The sequence below is a fragment of the Anomaloglossus baeobatrachus genome, chromosome 7 (genome assembly GCF_048569485.1).
Source record: "Anomaloglossus baeobatrachus isolate aAnoBae1 chromosome 7, aAnoBae1.hap1, whole genome shotgun sequence".
NCBI lineage: Eukaryota > Metazoa > Chordata > Amphibia > Anura > Aromobatidae > Anomaloglossus > Anomaloglossus baeobatrachus.
Genome location: NC_134359.1, coordinates 247,959,789 through 247,982,679, shown reverse-complemented (window position 1 = coordinate 247,982,679; position 22,891 = coordinate 247,959,789). Strand labels below are relative to the sequence as shown.

Sequence of the window (22,891 nt, the reverse complement as noted above, 5' to 3'; positions counted from 1 at the left end):
GCCCACACACACACACACGGCCCACACACACACACACGGCCCACACACACACGGCCCACACACACACGGCCCACACACACACACACACACACGGCCCACACACACACACACACACGGCCCACACACACACACACACACGGCCCACACACACACACACACACGGCCCACACACACACACACACACACGGCCCACACACACACACACGGCCCACACACACACACACGGCCCACACACACACACACACGGCCCACACACACACACACACGGCCCACACACACACACGGCCCACACACACACACACACACACACGGCCCACACACACACACACGGCCCACACACACACACGGCCCACACACACACACGGCCCACACACACACACGGCCCACACACACACACACGGCCCCACACACACACGGCCCACACACACGGCCCACACACACACACGGCCCACACCCCCACACACACGGCCCACACACACACACACACACGGCCCACACACACACACACGGCCCACACACACACACACACGGCCCACACACACACACACACACGGCCCACACACACACGGCCCACACACACACACACACGGCCCACACACACACACACGGCCCACACACACACACACACACACACACACACACGGCCCACACACACACACACACGGCCCACACACACACACACACACGGCCCACACACACACACACGGCCCACACACACACACACGGCCCACACACACACGGCCCACACACACACACGGCCCACACACACACACACACACGGCCCACACACACACGGCCCACACACACACACACACGGCCCACACACACACACACACACACACACACACACACACACACACGGCCCACACACACACACACGGCCCACACACACACACACGGCCCACACACACACACACACACGGCCCACACACACACACACACACGGCCCACACACACACACACGGCCCACACACACACACACGGCCCACACACACACACACGGCCCACACACACACACGGCCCACACACACACACACACACACGGCCCACACACACACACACACACGGCCCACACACACACACACACGGCCCACACACACACACACACGGCCCACACACACACACACACACGGCCCACACACACACACACACACGGCCCACACACACACACACACGGCCCACACACACACACACACGGCCCACACACACACACACACACGGCCCACACACACACACGGCCCACACACACACACGGCCCACACACACACACGGCCCACACACACACACACACGGCCCACACACACACACGGCCCACACACACACACACACGGCCCACACACACACACGGCCCACACACACACACGGCCCACACACACACACACACGGCCCACACACACACACACACGGCCCACACACACACACACACACGGCCCACACACACGGCCCACCCACACGGCCCACCCACACACACACACACACACACACACACACACGGCCCACACACACACGGCCACACACACACACACACACGGCCCACACACACACACGGCCCACACACACACACGGCCCACACACACACACACACACACACACACACGGCCCACACACACACACACACACACACACACGGCCCACACACACACACACACACGGCCCACACACACACACACACGGCCCACACACACACACACACACACACACACGGCCCACACACACACACACACACACACACACGGCCCACACACACACACACACACACACGGCCCACACACACACGGCCCACACACACACACACACACGGCCCACACACACACACACGGCCCACACACACACACGGCCCACACACACACACACGGCCCACACACACACACACGGCCCACACACACGCCCACACACACACACGGCCCACACACACACACACACACACACGGCCCACACACACACACACGGCCCACACACACACACACGGCCCACACACACACACACACACGGCCCACACACACACACACACACGGCCCACACACACACACACACACGGCCCACACACACACACACGGCCCACACACGGCCCACACACGGCCCACACACACACACACGGCCCACACACACACACACGGCCCACACACACACACACGGCCCACACACACGGCCCACACACACACGGCCCACACACACGGCCCACACACACACGGCCCACACACACACGGCCCACACACACACGGCCCACACACACACGGCCCACACACACACGGCCCACACACACACACACACGGCCCACACACACACACACACACGGCCCACACACACACACACACACACGGCCCACACACACACGGCCCACACACACACGGCCCACACACACACACGGCCCACACACACACGGCCCCACACACACGGCCCACACACACACACGGCCCACACACACGGCCCACACACACGGCCCACACACACGGCCCACACACACGGCCCACACACACGGCCCACACACACGGCCCACACACACACACACGGCCCACACACACACACACACACACACGGCCCACACACACACACACACACACACACACACGGCCCACACACACACACGGCCCACACACACACACGGCCCACACACACACACACACACGGCCCACACACACACACACACGGCCCACACACACACACACACGGCCCACACACACACACACACGGCCCACACACACACACACACACGGCCCACACACACACACACGGCCCACACACACACACACACACGGCCCACACACACACACACACACGGCCCCACACACACACGGCCCACACACACACGGCCCACACACACACGGCCCACACACACACGGCCCACACACACACACACACACACGGCCCACACACACACACGGCCCACACACACACACGGCCCACACACACACACACGGCCCACACACACACACACGGCCCACACACACACACACGGCCCACACACACACACACACGGCCCACACACACACACACACACGGCCCACACACACACACACACACGGCCCACACACACACACACGGCCCACACACACACACACGCACACACACACACACACACGGCCCACACACACACACACACACACACACACACACGGCCCACACACACACACACACACACACACACACACACGGCCCACACACACACACACACACACACACACACGGCCCACACACACACACGGCCCACACACACACGGCCCACACACACACACACACGGCCGACACACACACACACGGCCCACACACACACACACACGGCCCACACACACACACACACGGCCCACACACACACACACACACACACACACGGCCCACACACACACGGCCCCACACACACACGGCCCACACACACACACACACACGGCCCACACACACACACACACGGCCCACACACACACACGGCCCACACACACACGGCCCACACACACACGGCCCACACACACACGGCCCACACACACACGGCCCACACACACACACGGCCCACACACACACGGCCCACACACACACGGCCCACACACACACGGCCCACACACACACGGCCCACACACACACACACGGCCCACACACACACACACGGCCCACACACACACACACACGGCCCACACACACACACACACGGCCCACACACACACACACACGGCCCACACACACACACACACGGCCCACACACACACACACACGGCCCACACACACACGGCCCACACACACACACACACGGCCCACACACACACACACGGCCCACACACACACACACACGGCCCACACACACACACACACGGCCCACACACACACACACACGGCCCACACACACACACACACGGCCCACACACACACACACACGGCCCACACACACACACACGGCCCACACACGGCCCACACACACACACGGCCCACACACACACACACACACACGGCCCACACACACACACACACACGGCCCACACACACACACACACACGGCCCCACACACACACACACACACGGCCCACACACACACACACACGGCCCACACACACACGGCCCACACACACACGGCCCACACACACACGGCCCACACACACACGGCCCACACACACACGGCCCACACACACACGGCCCACACGGCCCACACACACACGGCCCACACACACACGGCCCACACACACACGGCCCACACACACACGGCCCACACACACACGGCCCACACACACACGGCCCACACACACACACACACACACACACGGCCCACACACACACACACACACGGCCCACACACACACACACACGGCCCACACACACACACACACGGCCCACACACACACACACACACACGGCCCACACACACACACACGGCCCACACACACACGGCCCACACACACACACGGCCCACACACACACACGGCCCACACACACACGGCCCACACACACACACGGCCCACACACACACACACACACACACACACGGCCCACACACACACACACGGCCCACACACACACACACGGCCCACACACACACACACGGCCCACACACACACACACGGCCCCCACACACACACACACACACGGCCCACAAACACACACACACGGCCCACAAACACACACACACGGCCCACACACACACACACGGCCCACACACACACACACGGCCCACACACACACACACACACACACACGGCCCACACACACACACGGCCCACACACACACACGGCCCACACACACACACGGCCCACACACACACGGCCCACACACACACACACACGGCCCACACACACACACGGCCCACACACACACACGGCCCACACACACACACGGCCCACACACACACACGGCCCACACACACACACGGCCCCACACACACACACACACGGCCCACACACACACACACACACGGCCCACACACACACACACACACGGCCCACACACACACACACACACGGCCCACACACACACACACACACGGCCCACACACACACACACACGGCCCACACACACACGGCCCACACACACACACGGCCCACACACACACACGGCCCACACACACACACACACACACACACACACACACACGGCCCACACACACACACACGGCCCACACACACACACACGGCCCACACACACACACACACGGCCCACACACACACACACGGCCCACACACACACACACGGCCCACACACACACACACGGCCCACACACACACACACGGCCCACACACACACACACACGGCCCACACACACACACACACGGCCCACACACACACACACGGCCCACACACACACACACGGCCCACACACACACACACGGCCCACACACACACACACACGGCCCCCACACACACACACACACGGCCCCCACACACACACACACACACACACACGGCCCACAAACACACACACACGGCCCACACACACACACACGGCCCACACACACACACACGGCCCACACACACACACACACACACACACACGGCCCACACACACACACGGCCCACACACACACGGCCCACACACACACACACACACACACACACACACACGGCCCACACACACACACACACGGCCCACACACACACACACGGCCCACACACACACACACACACACACGGCCCACACACACACACACACGGCCCACACACACACACACACGGCCCACACACACACACACACACACACACACGGCCCACACACACACACGGCCCACACACACACACACACACACGGCCCACACACACACACACACGGCCCACACACACACACACACGGCCCACACACACACACACACACACGGCCCACACACACACACACCCACGGCCCACACACACACACACCCACGGCCCACACACACACACACCCACGGCCCACACACACACACACACGGCCCACACACACACACACACACACACACACACGGCCCACACACACACACACACACACGGCCCCCACACACACACACACGGCCCACACACGGCCCACACACACACACACACACGGCCCCCACACACACACACGGCCCACACACACACACGGCCCACACACACACACACGGCCCACACACACACACACGGCCCACACACACACACACGGCCCACACACACACACACGGCCCACACACACACACACACACGGCCCACACACACACACGGCCCACACACACACACACACACGGCCCACACACACACACACACACACACACACACACACACACACACACACACACACACACACACACACACACACACGGCCCACACACACGGCCCACACACACACACACGGCCCACACACACACACACGGCCCACACACACACACACACGGCCCACACACACACACACACGGCCCACACACACACACACACGGCCCACACACACACACACACGGCCCACACACACACACGGCCCACACACACACACGGCCCACACACACACACACACACACACACACACACACACACACACACACACACACACACACACGGCCCACACACACACACGGCCCACACACACACACGGCCCACACACACACACACACGGCCCACACACACGGCCCACACACACACACACACACACACACACACACACACACACACACACGGCCCACACACACACACGGCCCACACACACACACACACGGCCCACACACACACACACACACACCCACACACACGGCCCACACACACACACACACACACACACACGGCCCACACACACACACGGCCCACACACACACACACGGCCCACACACACACACACGGCCCACACACACACACACACGGCCCACACACACACACACGGCCCACACACACACACACGGCCCACACACACACACACACACGGCCCACACACACACACACGGCCCACACACACACACACGGCCCACACACACACACACGGCCCACACACACACACACGGCCCACACACACACACACGGCCCACACACACACACACACACACACACGGCCCACACACACACACACACACACACACACACACACACACACACACACACGGCCCACACACACACACACACACACACACACGGCCCACACACACACACGGCCCACACACACACACGGCCCACACACACACACGGCCCACACACACACACGGCCCACACACACACACGGCCCACACACACACACGGCCCACACACACACACACACGGCCCACACACACACACGGCCCACACACACACACACACACGGCCCACACACACACACACGGCCCACACACACACACACACGGCCCACACACACACACACACGGCCCACACACACACACACGGCCCACACACACACACACACGGCCCACACACACACACACGGCCCACACACACACACACACGGCCCACACACACACACACGGCCCACACACACACACACGGCCCACACACACACACACACACGGCCCACACACACACACACGGCCCACACACACACACACGGCCCACACACACACACACGGCCCACACACACACACACGGCCCACACACACACACACACACGGCCCACACGGCCCACACACACACGGCCCACACACACACACACACACACGGCCCACACACACACACACACACGGCCCACACACACACACACACACACACACACACGGCCCACACACACACACACGGCCCACACACACACACACACACGGCCCACACACACACACACACACACACGGCCCACACACACACACACACACACACGGCCCACACACACACACACACACGGCCCACACACACACACACACGGCCCACACACACAGGGACTCCACCGCACGCGCGCACACACACACAGGCCCCGCACGCGCACACACACACAGGGCCCCCCTTCGCCCCCTGCCCAGTGCGAGCCCACATTAAACGTGCAGCGTCACCCCCCTGCCCAGTGCCGGCCCCCCCTCACAACGTGCAGCGTCACCCCCTGCCCAGTGCCGGCCCCCCCCAACGCACCCCGCTGCCCAGCGAGCCCCCGCAGCGTCCCTCGCAGGGAGAGAGAGGCTGCACGTCAGGGGGAGCTCGCAGGGAGAAAGGGGCTGCACGTCGGGGGGGAGCTCGCAGGGAGAGAGGGGCTGCACGTCGGGGGGAGCTCGCAGGGAGAGAGGCCCCGCGAGAGCCCCCACAACACGCACCACCGCCCCGCGAGAGCCCCCACAACACGCACCACCGCCCCGCGAGAGCCCCCACAACACGCACCACCGCCCCGCGAGAGCCCCCACAACACGCACCACCGCCCCGCGAGAGCCCTCAACACGCACCACCGCCCCGCGAGAGCCCCCACAACACGCACCACCGCCCCGCGAGAGCCCACAACAACACGCACCACTGCCCAGCAAGAGCCCCCCAAACGTGCAGCGTCGCCCTCCGCGAGCCCCCCCTTAAACATGCAGCGTCACCCCCGGGTCACTGCGAACCCCCCAAACATGCAGCGTCACCCCCTGGCCACTGCGAGCCCCCCAAACATGCAGCGTCACCCCCTGGCCACTGCGAGCCCCCCAAACATGCAGCGTCACCTCCTGGCCACTGCGAGCCCCCCAAACATGCAGCGTCACCCCCTGGCCACTGCGAGCCCCCCAAACATGCAGCGTCACCCCCTGGCCACTGCGAGCCCCCCAAACATGCAGCGTCACCCCTTGGCCACTGCGAGCCCCCCAAACATGCAGCGTCACCCCCTGGCCACTGCGAGCCCCCCAAACATGCAAGGGCACCCCCTGGCCACTGCGAGTCCCCCAAACATGCAGCGTCACCCCCTGGCCACTGCGAGCCCCCCAAACATGCAGCGTCACCCCCTGGCCACTGCGAGCCCCCCAAACATGCAGCGTCACCCCCTGGCCACTGCGAGCCCCCCAAACATGCAAGGGCACCCCCTGGCCACTGCGAGCCCCCCAAACATGCAAGGGCACCCCCTGGCCACTGCGAGCCCCCCAAACATGCAATGGCACCCCCTGGCCACTGCGAGCCCCCCAAACGTGCAGGGCACCCCCTGGCCAGTGCGAGCCCCCCCAAACGTGCAGGGCACCCCCTGGCCAGTGAGAGCCCCACAAACGTGCAACGTCGCCCCCCGGCCAGTGCGAGCCCCCCCAAACGTGCAGCGTCACCCCCTGCGCGAGCCCCCCCAAGCGTGCAGCGTCACACCCTGCCCAGTGCAAGTTCCCACCAAACATGTCACCCCCTGCGAGCCCCCCCAAGCGTGCAGCGTCGCCCCCTGCCCAGTGCCAGCCCCCCCCCCCCCCCCCAAACGTGCAGCGTCGCTCAATGCCAAGTGCCAGCCACCCCCAAAAGTGCAGCGTCGCTCAATGCCAAGTGCCAGCCCCCCCCCGAAACGTACAGCGTCGCTCACTGCACAGTGCCAGCCCCCCCAAACGTGCAGCGTCGCTCACTGCACAGTGCCAGCCCCCCCAAACGTGCAGCGTCGCCCCCTGCCCAGTGCTAGCCCCCCCCCAAACGTGCAGCGTCGCCCCCTGCCCAGTGCTAGCCCCCCCCAAACGTGCAGCGTTGCCCCCTGCCAGCCCCCCCCAAACGTGCAGCGTCGCCCCCTGCCCAGTGCCAGCCCCCCCAAACGTGCAGCGTCGCCCCCTGCCAGCCCCCCCCAAACGTGCAGCATCGCCCCCTGCCAGCCCCCCCCAAAACGTGCAGCGTCGCCCCCTGCCAGCCCCCCCCCCCCAAAACGTGCAGCGTCGCCCCCCTGCCAGCCCCCCCCCCCAAACGTGCAGCGTCGCCCCCTGCCAGCCCCCCCCCCAAACGTGCAGCGTCGCCCCCTGCCAGCCCCCCCCCAAACGTGCAGCGTCGCCCCCTGCCAGCCCCCCCAAACGTGCAGCGTCGCCCCCTGCCAGCCCCCCCAAACGTGCAGCATCGCCCCCTGCCAGCCCCCCCCAAAACGTGCAGCGTCGCCCCCTGCCAGCCCCCCCCCCAAAACGTGCAGCGTCGCCCCCTGCCAGCCCCCCCCCCCAAACGTGCAGCGTCGCCCCCTGCCAGCCCCCCCCCCCAAACGTGCAGCGTCGCCCCCTGCCAGCCCCCCCCCAAACGTGCAGCGTCGCCCCCTGCCAGCCCCCCCCCAAACGTGCAGCGTCGCCCCCTGCCAGCCCCCCCAAACGTGCAGCGTCGCCCCCTGCCAGCCCCCCCAAACGTGCAGCGTCGCCCCCTGCCAGCCCCCCCAAACGTGCAGCGTCGCTCACTGCCCAGTGCCAGCCCCCCCCAAACGTGCAGCGTCGCTCACTGCCCAGTGCCAGCCCCCCCCCCCCAAAACGTGCAGCGTCGCTCACTGCCCAGTGCCAGCCCCCCCCAAAACGTTCAGCGTCGCTCACTGCCCAGTGCCAGCCCCCCCCCCCAAACGTGCAGCGTCGCTCACTGCCCAGTGCCAGCCCCCCCCCCCCCCAAACGTGCAGCGTCGCTCACTGCCCAGTGCCAGCCCCCCCCCAAACGTGCAGCGTCGCTCACTGCCCAGTGCCAGCCCCCCCAAACGTGCAGCGTCGCTCACTGCCCAGTGCCAGCCCCCCCCAAACGTGCAGCATCGCTCACTGCCCAGTGCCAGCCCCCCCCCCCCCAAACGTGCAGCGTCGCTCACTGCCCAGTGCCAGCCCCCCCCCCCCCAAACGTGCAGCTTCACCCCCTGTCCAGTGCGAGTCCACCCCAAACATGCAGTCGCTCCGTGGCAAGTGCGAGCCGCCCTAAACGTTCCACATTGCCTCCTGCAAGCCCCCCAAACATGCAGCGTCGCCTCCTGCCTAGAGTAACCCCCACATTCCTTATGAAACCTCCACAGCATTACCCCCTGCTCCGTGTAACCCCCCTTCATAAGCCACTTACCTTATGGAAGCCTCCACAGCCCCGTGCTGCAGCTTCAGAACATTCCCTGTGACATATACAGGAGACACTGCTCTGTGCCCCCAACATCCAGGCTGAGACCTCAGAGCAATAACTAATGAGGAAAAGATGAATATTCTCCACCTCAGGGTCAGGATCCGTCCGCTCTGCACTGAGGAGCCCGGGCACTGCCGCTTCCCGCCCACAGATCTGCACGACACTGAGGAGGCCCCGCCCCTTCCGGTGACATCATGATTTCATGAAATCACTCCTCCCCCTCAAAAAATCAACTCCGATCTAGCCTCTACCGTGCCACTTTGGTTGCGTCTAGATCAGAGTTGATTTTTTGTGCTCCTCTGATCTAGCTGCTTCAGTAGTGAGCCGGCTATATCGGAGTTGATTTTTGGAGGCCTCATTTTTTCCACTCTGATGTAGCCGGCTCACTACTGAAGTGTCTAGATCAGAGTGGGTTTTTTGTGGTCCTCATTTTTTCCACTCTGATCTAGCCGGCTCAGTACTGAAGTGACTAGATCAGAGTTGATTTCTTGAGGCCTTGCTGTAGTCACATGTTTTTGGTCACCTCATTTTATCCACTCCGTTCTCGCTGCTTCACCAGTGAGGTGGCTAGATCAGAGTGGATTTTTTGATGATCTCTGTGATCTTTTCTCCATACAGCACAGTTCAGTTTCTACAGCGGGGGCTGGAATCAGATTTATAATTGGAATGATTTCATGTTTTTATTTATTTATGCTCACACTGTTATATTTATTATTTTTTTCCAAAGGGCAAATTTTTATTTTCATTATTATTATAACTTACATTTTATTATTATTTTTTACAATATAAATAATTGCACACAGCGCTGATTGTTCAGTTTTGCTGGAATTTTAATTTTACCGTATTTCCACAAGTCGTGGCCGCAGGACTGACATTGAAAGAGTGGGCGGAGCCTCACAATGAAAAACGGAACCGCGCAGCTGACAGTCTTCATAACTTACCATATTGGATCAGAGTGGATTTTTTGAGGATCTCTCTGTAGCCTTCATTCTGTACAGTTTGGTACTGAGGTGACTGAAATTCAGTTTTTTGAAGAGTGGGAGGAGCCTCACGGCGAAAAACGTAACAGAGCGCAGCCGAGAAAGTGCTTATAATTTCACACATTGTGTCGTAGTGGATTTTTTGAGGACCTCATTTTAGCCACTACATTATGTATATTTGGTACTGAGGTGACTGCAATGGATTTTTTCGAAGAGTGGGAGGAGCCTCAAAGCAAAAACCGTAACAGAGCGCAGCTGAAAGTCCTTATAATATCCACATTGTGTCATAGTGGATTTTTTGAGGACCTCATTTTAGCCACTCCGTTCTAGCTGCTTCAGTAGTGAGCCGTCTATATCAGAGTGGATTTTTTGAGGACCTCATTTTAGCCACTACATTATGTACATTTGGTACTGAGGTGACTGCAATGGATTTTTTCGAAGAGTGGGAGGAGCCTCAAAGCAAAAAGCGTAACAGAGCGCAGCTGAAAGTCCTCATAATATCCACATTGTGTCGTAGTGGATTTTTTGAGGACCTCAAAAAAGCCACTTCGTTCTAGCTGCTTCAGTAGTGCGCCGTCTATATCAGAGTGGATTTTTTGAGGACCTCATTTTAGCCACTACATTATGTACATTTGGTACTGAGGTGACTGCAATGGATTTTTTCGAAGAGTGGGAGGAGCCTCAAAGCAAAAAGCGTAACAGAGCGCAGCTGAAAGTCCTCATAATATCCACATTGTGTCGTAGTGGATTTTTTGAGGACCTCATTTTAGCCACTCCGTTCTAGCTGCTTCAGTAGTGAGCCGTCTATATCAGAGTGGATTTTTTGAGGACCTCATTTTAGCCACTCTGTTCTAGGTGATTCAGCAGTGAGATGTCTAGATTGGGCCCGTGAGTCACTGTGGCCCCGTGGACCTCCTGCCGACGATCGTACTTTCATTTATATCGGCATCACCATCACAGATGCCAATACAATTGAAAGGAACAATGCGAGGAGGAGCAGAACACTCTATTTCTAATCATTCTACTACTATGTGTCTGTGAGACACTGATGTTTCAGCAGGGAGGACTGCGGTTACTAGAGATGAGCGAGCCTCTGAAGGCTCCGTTCGAGGCGCCGTTCGACGAACCGTTTGACGAACCTCTCGAACCCCATTGAAAACAATGGGAGGCAAACACATAAAAACACATAGAAAACACCTTCAAAGGTGTCCAAAAGTTGACAAACAACTCACAACATACCACAAACACATGGGAAAGTGACAAGGACATATACTCATGCGAAAACAAAACAGCTGGACGAGGAAAAAGAGGAGGAGACACAGATATAGGCATGGCACGCCCTTCTAAAATCATGTAAAACACAGCAAGGGGACTCTAAGCAGAGTCTCCCTTTTTTCCAAAAATTGGGCCACACACACCCCTTCAGTGGCATCACTTGTGCCCCAGTTGCAAACTTGACCTGTTGATTTGCATCAAGCACATTCGAAAATACGCCAGCCTTAACTGTCTTCAGGATGACACCGGGGTAGGTAGCAAAGTCCTTGCTGAACCATGACTTGTTCATCTTGGATCATTTTTAAAAACACAGCAAGGGGACTCCAAGCGGAGTCTCCCTTTTTTCAAAAAATTGGGCCCCACAGACACCACATCAGTGGCATCACTTGTGCCCCAGTTGTAAACTTCACATGTTGACTTGCATCAAGCACAATCCAAATCCACAAGCCTTTACTCTCCCCAGGATGACACAGGGGTAGTAAAGTTATTGCGGATCCATGACTTGTTCATCTTGATGAACGTTAGTCTGTCCACATTGTCACTGGACAGACGCGTGCGCTTATCTGTCAGCACACACCCAGCAGCACTGAAGACACATTCAGAGACAACGCTGACCGCGGGACACGTCAAGATCTCCAAGGCGTAAGTGGAGAGCTCTGGCCATTTTTCAAGATTTGAAGCCCAAAATGAGCAAGGCTCCATTTGCAAAGTCATGGCATCGATGTTCATTTGGAGATACTCCTGTATCATCCTCTCCAGCCATTGACTATGTGTCAGACTTCTTGTCTCTGGTGGCCTTGCAAAGGAGGGTCTAAAAAATTATGAAACGATTCAATAAAACTGCTGTTACCACCAGATACGGTGCTGCTGGTACGGTTTGACTGTTGATGACGAGACAGTCCCATGTTTGTCAAGTTACAACTGGGAGATTCACTCCCTGCACCTGCACGGTTGTTTGGTGGAAAAGCCGAGCTAAGATCGAGTAACAGCTTCTGCTGATACTCCTGCATACGTGCGTCCCTTTCTATGGCTGGAATTATTTTGCAAAACTTGGACTTGTACCGGGGATCTAAGAGTGTGGCAAGCCAGTAGTCATAATTACTTCTAATTCGGACAATCCGAGGGTCATGTTGAAGGTAGTGCAGCAAGAAGGCACTCATGTGTCTTACGCATCCCTGCGGACCAAGTCCTTGCTGTGTTGGTGGCGGCAAGGTGATAACCATGCTGCCTTCCTCTGACATATCCTCCCAACCTCGAACAACCGAAATTTGACCAAGGTCTCCCTCATAAGCTGAGTCTTCCATGCCCATCGACAGTTCGTCCTCCATTTCTTCATGGGCTCCTGCCCCTTCCTAAACAGTTTGGCTGCTACCATGCGCCATTGTTAATCCCTCTCCCCCACTGTCCCATGCCTGCCGCCTTGGTGATGATGAACGTCTGGTCCTTGTAGATCTTGTTAGCCCTTCCGTTGTCATGCTAATAATGGCATTGTCAGCGCTAAACATATTCGTCGCCATGTCGAAGCTGTGCAGAAGAGTGCATAGGTCCTTGATCTGAGACCACTCCATCAGCGTGATCTTCCCCACCTCTGCATCTCGTTGGCACAGGCTATACGTCATAACGTATTGCACCAGGGCTCGGCGGTGCTGCCATAGTCGCTGTAACATGTGGAGAGTCGAATTCCAGCGTGTCGTCACATCGCATTTCAGGCGATGAACCAGCAGGCCGAAAGACCTCTGCAGCGATGCAAGTCGGTCAGCTGCGGCGGTTGAACGGCGGAAGTGAGCAGAGAGTGACCGTGCCCTGTGCAGAAGCCCATCTAGGTCGGGATAGTGGGTGAAAAATTGCTGGATAACAAGGTTCAAAACGTGAGCCATACAAGGCACATGTGTCACCTTGCCCCGGCGAGGGGCCGCACCCAGGTTTGCAGCATTGTCGCACACGGCCTTACCTGGCTGCAGGTTGAGTGGAGACAACCATTTACGAAACTCCGAGTGCAGAGCTGACCACAACTCCTCAGCTGTGTGACTCTTATTTCCCAGACATTTCAACGTAAAGACCGCCTGATGCCGTTGAGCTCTGCTGCCAGCATAGTAAGGAGGTGTGTGGGATTCCTTGTGCACAGTTACAACGCGGGTGGCCTGACCACACAGGCTTTGGGCGAAGGTGGAGGACCCAGATGAGGTTGAGGAGGCAGAAGCAGTGGAGGAACTTCGACATACAGAGGATTGATGCACAAGTCGTGGGGACGGCAAGACTTGTTCAGCAGACCCCTCACCATCTCTCACCATAGTTACCCAGTGCCCAGTCAGCGACATGCAACGCCCCTGTCCATGCTTACTGGTCCAAGTATCGGTGGGGAAATGCACCCTGTCACACACAGAGTTTCTCAAGGAAGCGGCGATGTTGTGTGCGACATGCTGGTGTAGCGCAGGCATACCTTTCTTGGAGAAGTAGTGGCGACTGGGCATCTGGCACTGGGGCACTGCGACTGATATAAGGTCTTGAAAATCCTCTGTGTCCACCAGGCGGAAAGGCAGCATTTCGGTAGCCAAGAGCTTACAGAGGGTGAAAGTCAACCTCTTAGCTTTGTCATGGCTCGTAGGAAATGGCCTTTTATTTGTCCACATCTGAGGGACCGAGATCTGGCTGCTGTGTGGAGACGGTGGTGAGTAGGGTGTCCCTGGAAAACTGCAGGTCTGTGAGGAAAGTGCAGGCGGAGACATGATGTTGCCTTCATCCAAAGTTGGTGCTCTCGATGTCTGAGAGAGCTCTACACCAGCACTTGTTTCCCCTTCCAAACCAACTGACAACCTGCCAAGCAAACTGGCTGTTGCGGTTAAAGAGGTGGAAGGTCGGCGTGGAAAAACATGTGTGACAGCTGTCCCCACAGTCATAGAAGATGAAGGGCGCGTGGAGGAATTTGAAGGGGCAGGCGGTGGTTGGCCCGCTCCGCTAGGCCGCATTGCAGCACGGTGAGCTTCCCACTGGGACTTATGCTTGTTATTCATGTGACGATTCATGGAAGAAGTTGTCAAACTGGTGAGGTTTTGGCCTTTACTTATAGATTGGTGACAAATTTTACAGATCACATGATTTGGGAGATCCTTTGCAAGGTCAAAAAAGGACCCGGCTAGGCAAGGCTTAGAGGCCATGCGACCTGCAGAGCCACCCCGACTTGTGCTCAGAGGCAGAGTTGTGGCTGAGGATGCAGTTGTTGACGTGCTTCCAGTTCTCCGACTCTGTCCAGGAAGGCGCAAGGTAACTTCGTCATCAGTTGCATCCTCCTCCACCGCCTCTGGTGTCCTCCTCGAGTGCCTGACTGTGGGTTGACAGTAAGTGGGATCTAGAACTTCATTATCAAGTTAAGTTGTCATCCCAATCTGGTATCTGCGTCTCATCGTCATCAGTATGTTCCTCATTGTCTCTACCAACAGGTGTTACAGTTTGGGAATGAGGGTCTACATTATGCTCAGAAACTTGGTCATCAAGGCCTGAATCAGACTCACAGAGCTTCTGGGCATCACTGCAGACCATTTCCTGGTCTGTACTCACTGTAGCTTGGCAACATACCTCTGATTCACAGGCTATAGTGTGACTGAACAGCTCTGCAGACTCAGCCATCTCTGTTACACCATACTCTTCAGGGCGGGTGGAGACTTGAGAGCTGGGAGAAAGCAAGTGCGATTGGGATGACAACTCAGAGGACTGTTGTTTTTTGGATGTTGAAGTTGAGGTGGAGGAGAGGCCACTTGTTGGAGCACTTGAGATCCATTCAAGCTTGTTCTTTTTTTGTGCATCATCTACCTTTGTTACAGTTGTTCGGTTCCGTAAAAAAGGAAGCACATCGGATTGTCCACGGAAAGTAGTAGACATCTTACTTTTGCTGGAAGATGGCATTTCTTCAGCAGATGTTAATGTAGCTTTCCCACCTACCCCACGGACACAAACTTTTTTTCCTTTTCCAACACGCCTGTTCCCCTTTCCACCAGCATCTGTCCTTTTGCCACTCATTTTGTTAGCGAAAAGATTGGACACTTAAAATGTGGTAGCAAAAATGGAGAGGTGCTGTAGATTGCAGAGGTTGTCTAGCTTTATTGACAGCTGAAGAACCAACACTGACTATCCCAGACAATTTTAATATGCCCCTAACAGTGGCAGCACAGTTTGCAATTAGAATTGTGTGGGAAAAATGGGCAGTTGGGTAGAATGCCCGGGTGCTGTGGGTAGCAGGACAGCAAAGGGACACTAACGTAGTATTCCAGACACTTTTAGGATGGCACAAAAAGTGTCAGCTCTTTGGTCAAATAAAATAGCGTGGCAAAAATGGGCAGGTGGGTATAATGCACAGGTGCTGTGGGTAGCAGGACAGCAAAGGAACACTAAGGCGGGCTTTGCACGTTGCGACATCGCAAGCCGATGCTGCGATGTCGCACGCGATAGTCCCCGCCCCCGTCGCAGGTACGATATCGTGTGATAGCTGGCGTAGCGAAAATTATCGCTACGCCAGCTTCACATGCACTCACCCGCCCTGCGACCCTCGCTCTGGCCGGCATCCCGCCTCCTTCCTAAGAAGGCGGGTCGTGCGGCGTCATAGCGACGTCACACGGCAGGCGGCCAATAGCGGCGGAGGGGCGGAGATGAGCAGGATGTGAACATCCTGCCCACCTCCTTCCTTCCGCATATCCTACGGAAGCCGCGGTGACGCCGGTAGGAGATGTTCCTCGCTCCTGCAGCTTCACACACAGCGATGTGTGCTGCCGCAGGAACGAGGAACAACATCGGACCGTCGCGTCAGCGTAATTATGGATTACGCCGACGCTGCACTGATGATACGATTACGACGATTTTGCGTTCGTTAATCGTATCATCTAGGCTTTACACACTACGATGTCGCATGCGATGCCGGATGTGCGTCACTTTCAATTTGACCCCACCGACATCGCACCTGCGATGTCGTAGTGTGCAAAGCCGCCCTAAGGTACTATCTCAGACACTTTTAGGATGTCACAAAAAGTGTCAGCTCTTAGGGCAAATAAAATAGCATGGCAAAAATGGGCAGGTGGGTATAATGCACGGGTGCTGTAGGTAGCAAGACAGCAAAGCAACACTAAGGTAGTATTCCAGACACTTTTAGGATGGCACAAAAAGTGTCAGCTCTTTGGGCAAATAAAATAGCGTGGCAAAAATGTGCATGTGGGTAGAATGCACGGGTGCTCTGGGGAGCAGGACAGCAAAGGAAGCCTCACTTTCTATCCCTGCTAATGAAAAAATGCAGCAAGGAATTGCCTGAGCTGAGGTAGCCAGACGCTGTTATCTAAAGCCCTACACCGCATTTGCACGGACATGCTTAGCAGCTATGGCTATGAATGCCTGTAAATCAGCCCTGAAAAGGGCTGAAATAACCAGCAGTCCCTAATCCCTAAAGCGCTGTGTAGATTGCACTGTATCTCTATAGCGCACACAGCAGCAGCGTGAGCGGTGACTGTCACCCACACGCAGAAGACAGATAATAGCGGCGAAGGGGAAAATGGCCGTATCTTATAGGTTAAGGACATGTGACATGCACAGCCTATGACACATGCCCTTGCTTGTCTGGCAAAAATCCACTTAGCTGTGTGTGTGTCTGTGATTTGCTGACAGCCTGGAACGCCCCACTGCACGCGCGGTTAGGGGAAAAAAAAATTAAAAAATGGTGATCGGCATTCTCTCAGCACTTTGCAGCAGCACAGATCTAAACCCCGTCCCCCCCGCACACTATACGCTGAAATTTGATAATAGTGTGAATCACAGAGTGACTCACACTATTACAGTGAAAAGCCAGCTAGTAACTAGCTAGGCTTTTTGGTGATCGAACCGTTCTCGAACGTAACTCGAACTGTCGAGCTTTTAGCAAAAATCACTCGAACATGAAATTGGCGAACCTCGAACATCGCTCATCTCTAGCAGTGACGTCACTACTGCGCACTGATGTGCTAAAATGTCAGAGTGGCATAACAGTGGACACACGCTGAGGAGACTGGGGCAGTGGCTGAATGAGGAGAAGTGAGTATATTTGTGTATTTAATCAGGAATTCCAGAGGACTATGAGGAAGCATATATGGGGGTTGCAAAATAGTATATGGGGCTGCATATTGTTAGGACCAGGATGACGGGTAGGCCCAGGAGGTGGATCCACTGGACTGAGCACCCCACCGAGGGCAAGGTGCCCGGTAGCCGAAGCACTACGGGTAGCAGGACAGTCCGTTCAGAGGAGTGGGTGTAGAAGTCCCTGGGATCACGGAGTCTCTGAAGGTAGTCCGGGTGACAGAGCGCAGGTTCGGAGGCCGAGATGATGTCAGGCAGGGTCCGGAACCAGCGGAACGGGGAGATCGGTCACCACACAGATCCAGGAATCGGAGACGGTAGGGACTGAGAAGATGGCGGACAGTCCGTTCGGGGTTCTGGAACCGTCAGGACCGGTTGGCGGGACAAGAGCGGCTCTACAAGAGAGATAGGTGAGTACGAGACAATGGCACAGGGAGACCTGACTCCTAGCTTAGCAAACATGAAGAACAGGCACCGCCCACTTGGAAAGGAACCCCCTATATACCCTGTACCTGCATCTTCAATATCCTGTTGGAGGATGCTGGTCCTTTAAGAAATGGTCAATGACCGCGCGCGCGCCCTAATGCGCATGCGCGAGGCCCGGGTGCCAGAAGACAGAGCAGGATGCGGTGTACAGGAGGCAGGAGTGCCGGGCCGGCTCAGGACAGCAGACGGGCGCCGGGACCGGGTTGCCTGGAGGACGCAGGTGAGGGAGCATGGAGGCTGAGGAGCGGGGGACCGGGGAGCGTGGCACGGGAGCGGGGAAGCGAGGTCCGGGAGCAAGGGAGAGTGGCAGAGGAGCCGGGGAGCGTGGCAGAGGAGCCGGGGAGCGTGGCAGGGGAGCCGGGGAGCGTGGCAGGGGAGCCGGGGAGCGTGGCAGGGGAACCGGGGAGCGTGGCAGGGGAACCGGGGAGCGTGGCAGGGGAACCGGGGAGCGTGGCAGGGGAACCGGGGAGCGTGGCAGGGGAACCGGGGAGCGTGGCACGGGCACCGGGGAGCGTGACACGGGCACCGGGGAGCGTGACACATATAACTATATGTTGGCGCACAATATTATATTGGGGCACACAATATGGTGGTGCACTATATGGGGGCTGCATACTAGTATATGGCGGAATATAAGGGGTGCATACTACTATATGGAGGAATATAAGGCGTGTACTAAACTATATGAAGGAATATAAGGGGAGCATAATACTATATGGAGGAATATAAGGGGTGCATAATACTATATGCAGGAATATAAGGTGTGCATAATACTATATGAAGGATCCCTTTTACATGGAATATAGGGGTGCATTATACATGGAGGACTATGGAGCTGCATAATCCAATATGAAGGACTATGGGGTGCATTTTAATACATATAGGACTTAGGGGGTTGCATTATATGGAGGACTAATTGGGTTACCTTATACATGGACTTTAGGGGTGCATTATACAGTGCCTACAAGTAGTATTCAACCCCCTGCAGATTTAGCAGGTTTGATAAGATGCAAATAAGTTAGAGCCTGCAAACTTCAAACAAGAGCAGGATTTATTAACAGATGCATAAATCCTACAAACCAACAAGTTATGTTGCTCAGTTAAATTTTAATAAATTTTCAACATAAAAGTGTGGGTCAATTATTATTCAACCCCTAGGTTAAATATTTTGTGGCATAACCCTTGTTTGCAATTACAGCTAATAATCGTCTTTTATAAGACCTGATCAGGCCGGCACAGGTCTCTGGAGTTATCTTGGCCCACTCCTCCATGCAGATCTTCTCCAAGTTATCTAGGTTCTTTGGTGTCTCATGTGGACTTTAATCTTGAGCTCCTTCCACAAGTTTTCAATTGGGTTAAGGTCAGGAGACTGACTAGGCCACTGCAACACCTTGATTTTTCCCTCTTGAACCAGGCCTTGGTTTTCTTGGCTGTGTGCTTTGGGTCGTTGTCTTGTTGGAAGATGAAATGACGACCCATCTTAAGATCCTTGATGGAGGAGCGGAGGTTCTTGGCCAAAATCTCCAGGTAGGCTGTGCTATCCATCTTCCCATGGATGCGGACCAGATGGCCAGGCCCCTTGGCTGAGAAACAGCCCCACAGCATGATGCTGCCACCACCATGCTTGACTGTAGGGATGGTATTCTTGGGGTCGTATGCAGTGCCATCCAGTCTCCAAACGTCACGTGTGTGGTTGGCACCAAAGATCTCGATCTTGGTCTCATCAGACCAGAGAACCTTGAACCAGTCTGTCTCAGAGTCCTCCAAGTGATCATGAGCAAACTGTAGACGAGCCTTGACATGACGCTTTGAAATTAAAGGTACCTTACGGGCTCGTCTGGAATGCAGACCATTGCGGTGGAGTACGTTACTTATGGTATTGACTGAAACCAATGTCCCCACTGCCATGAGATCTTCCCTGAGCTCCTTCCTTGTTGTCCTTGGGTTAGCCTTGACTCTTCGGACAAGCCTGGCCTCGGCACGGGTGGAAACTTTCAAAGGCTGTCCAGGCCGTGGAAGGCTAACAGTAGTTCCATAAGCCTTCCACTTCCGGATGATGCTCCCAACAGTGGAGACAGGTAGGCCCAACTCCTTGGAAAGGGTTTTGTACCCCTTGCCAGCCTTGTGACCCTCCACGATCTTGTCTCTGATAGCTTAAGAATGCTCCTTTGTCTTTCCCATGTTGACCAAGTATGAGTGCTGTTCACAAGTTTGGGGAGGGTCTTAATTAGTCAGAAAAGGCTGGAAAAAGAGATAATTAATCCAAACATGTGAAGCTCATTGTTCTTTGTGCCTGAAATACTTCTTAATACTTTAGGGGAACCAAACAGAATTCTTGTGGTTTGAGGGGTTGAATAATAAATGACACTCTGAATAAACTTTTCACAATTAAAAAAAAAAATAAAAAAAGAAATAACATTCTATTTGCTGCAGTGCATTTCACACTTCCAGGCTGATCTACAGTCCAAATGTCACAATGCCAAGTTATTCCGAATGTGTAAACCTGCTAAATCTGCAGGGGGTTGAATACTACTTGTAGGCACTGTATATGGAGGATTATAGGGCTGCATAATACAATATGAAGGACACCTTATACATGGAATGCGAGGGTGCATTATACATGGAGAACTATGGGGCTGCATAATACAATATGAAGGACTATGGGGATGCGTTATAATACATATAGGATTATGGGGGCTGCATTATATGAGGACTAATGGCGTTACCTTATACATGGACAATAGGGCTGCATTAGAATACATTAAGGACTATGGGGTGAATAATACAATACACTGTGTGCAGAATTATTAGGCAAATTAGTATTTTGATCACATGATACTTTTTCTACATGTTGTCCTACTCCAAGCTGTATAGTGAAAGCCAACTGCCAATTAAGTAAATCAGGTGATGTGCATCTCTGTAATGAGGTGTGGTGTAATGACATCAACACCCTATATAACGTGTGCTTAATTATTAGGCAGCTTCCTTTCCTTTGACAAAATGGGTCAGAAGAGAGATTTGACGGGCTCTGAAAAGTCTAAAATTGTGAGATGTCTTGCAGAGGGATGCAGCAGTCTTGAAATTGCCAAACCTTTGAAGCGTGATCACCTAACAATCAAGCGTTTCATGTCAAATAGCCAACAGGGTCGCAAGAAGCGTTCCAGGACAAAAAGGCACAAAATAACTGCCCATGAATTGAGGAAAATCAAGC

The 22,891-nt window shown here is 56.2% G+C and overlaps 1 protein-coding gene and 1 long non-coding RNA gene across 2 annotated transcripts in view; one reads left to right on the top strand and one right to left on the bottom strand.

The window, feature by feature from the left end:
* LOC142245365 (uncharacterized) overlaps positions 1 to 11,000 on the bottom strand; it is a 94,550-nt gene extending 83,550 nt beyond the window's left edge. The window contains exon 1 of the long non-coding RNA XR_012724766.1: positions 10,799 to 11,000. This is a non-coding gene — a long non-coding RNA (uncharacterized LOC142245365). The remainder of the gene's footprint in view (positions 1 to 10,798) is intronic.
* LOC142246682 (uncharacterized) overlaps positions 1 to 22,891 on the top strand; it is a 451,192-nt gene that overhangs the window by 307,853 nt on the left and 120,448 nt on the right. The gene's annotated exons all lie outside the window — the stretch shown is intronic.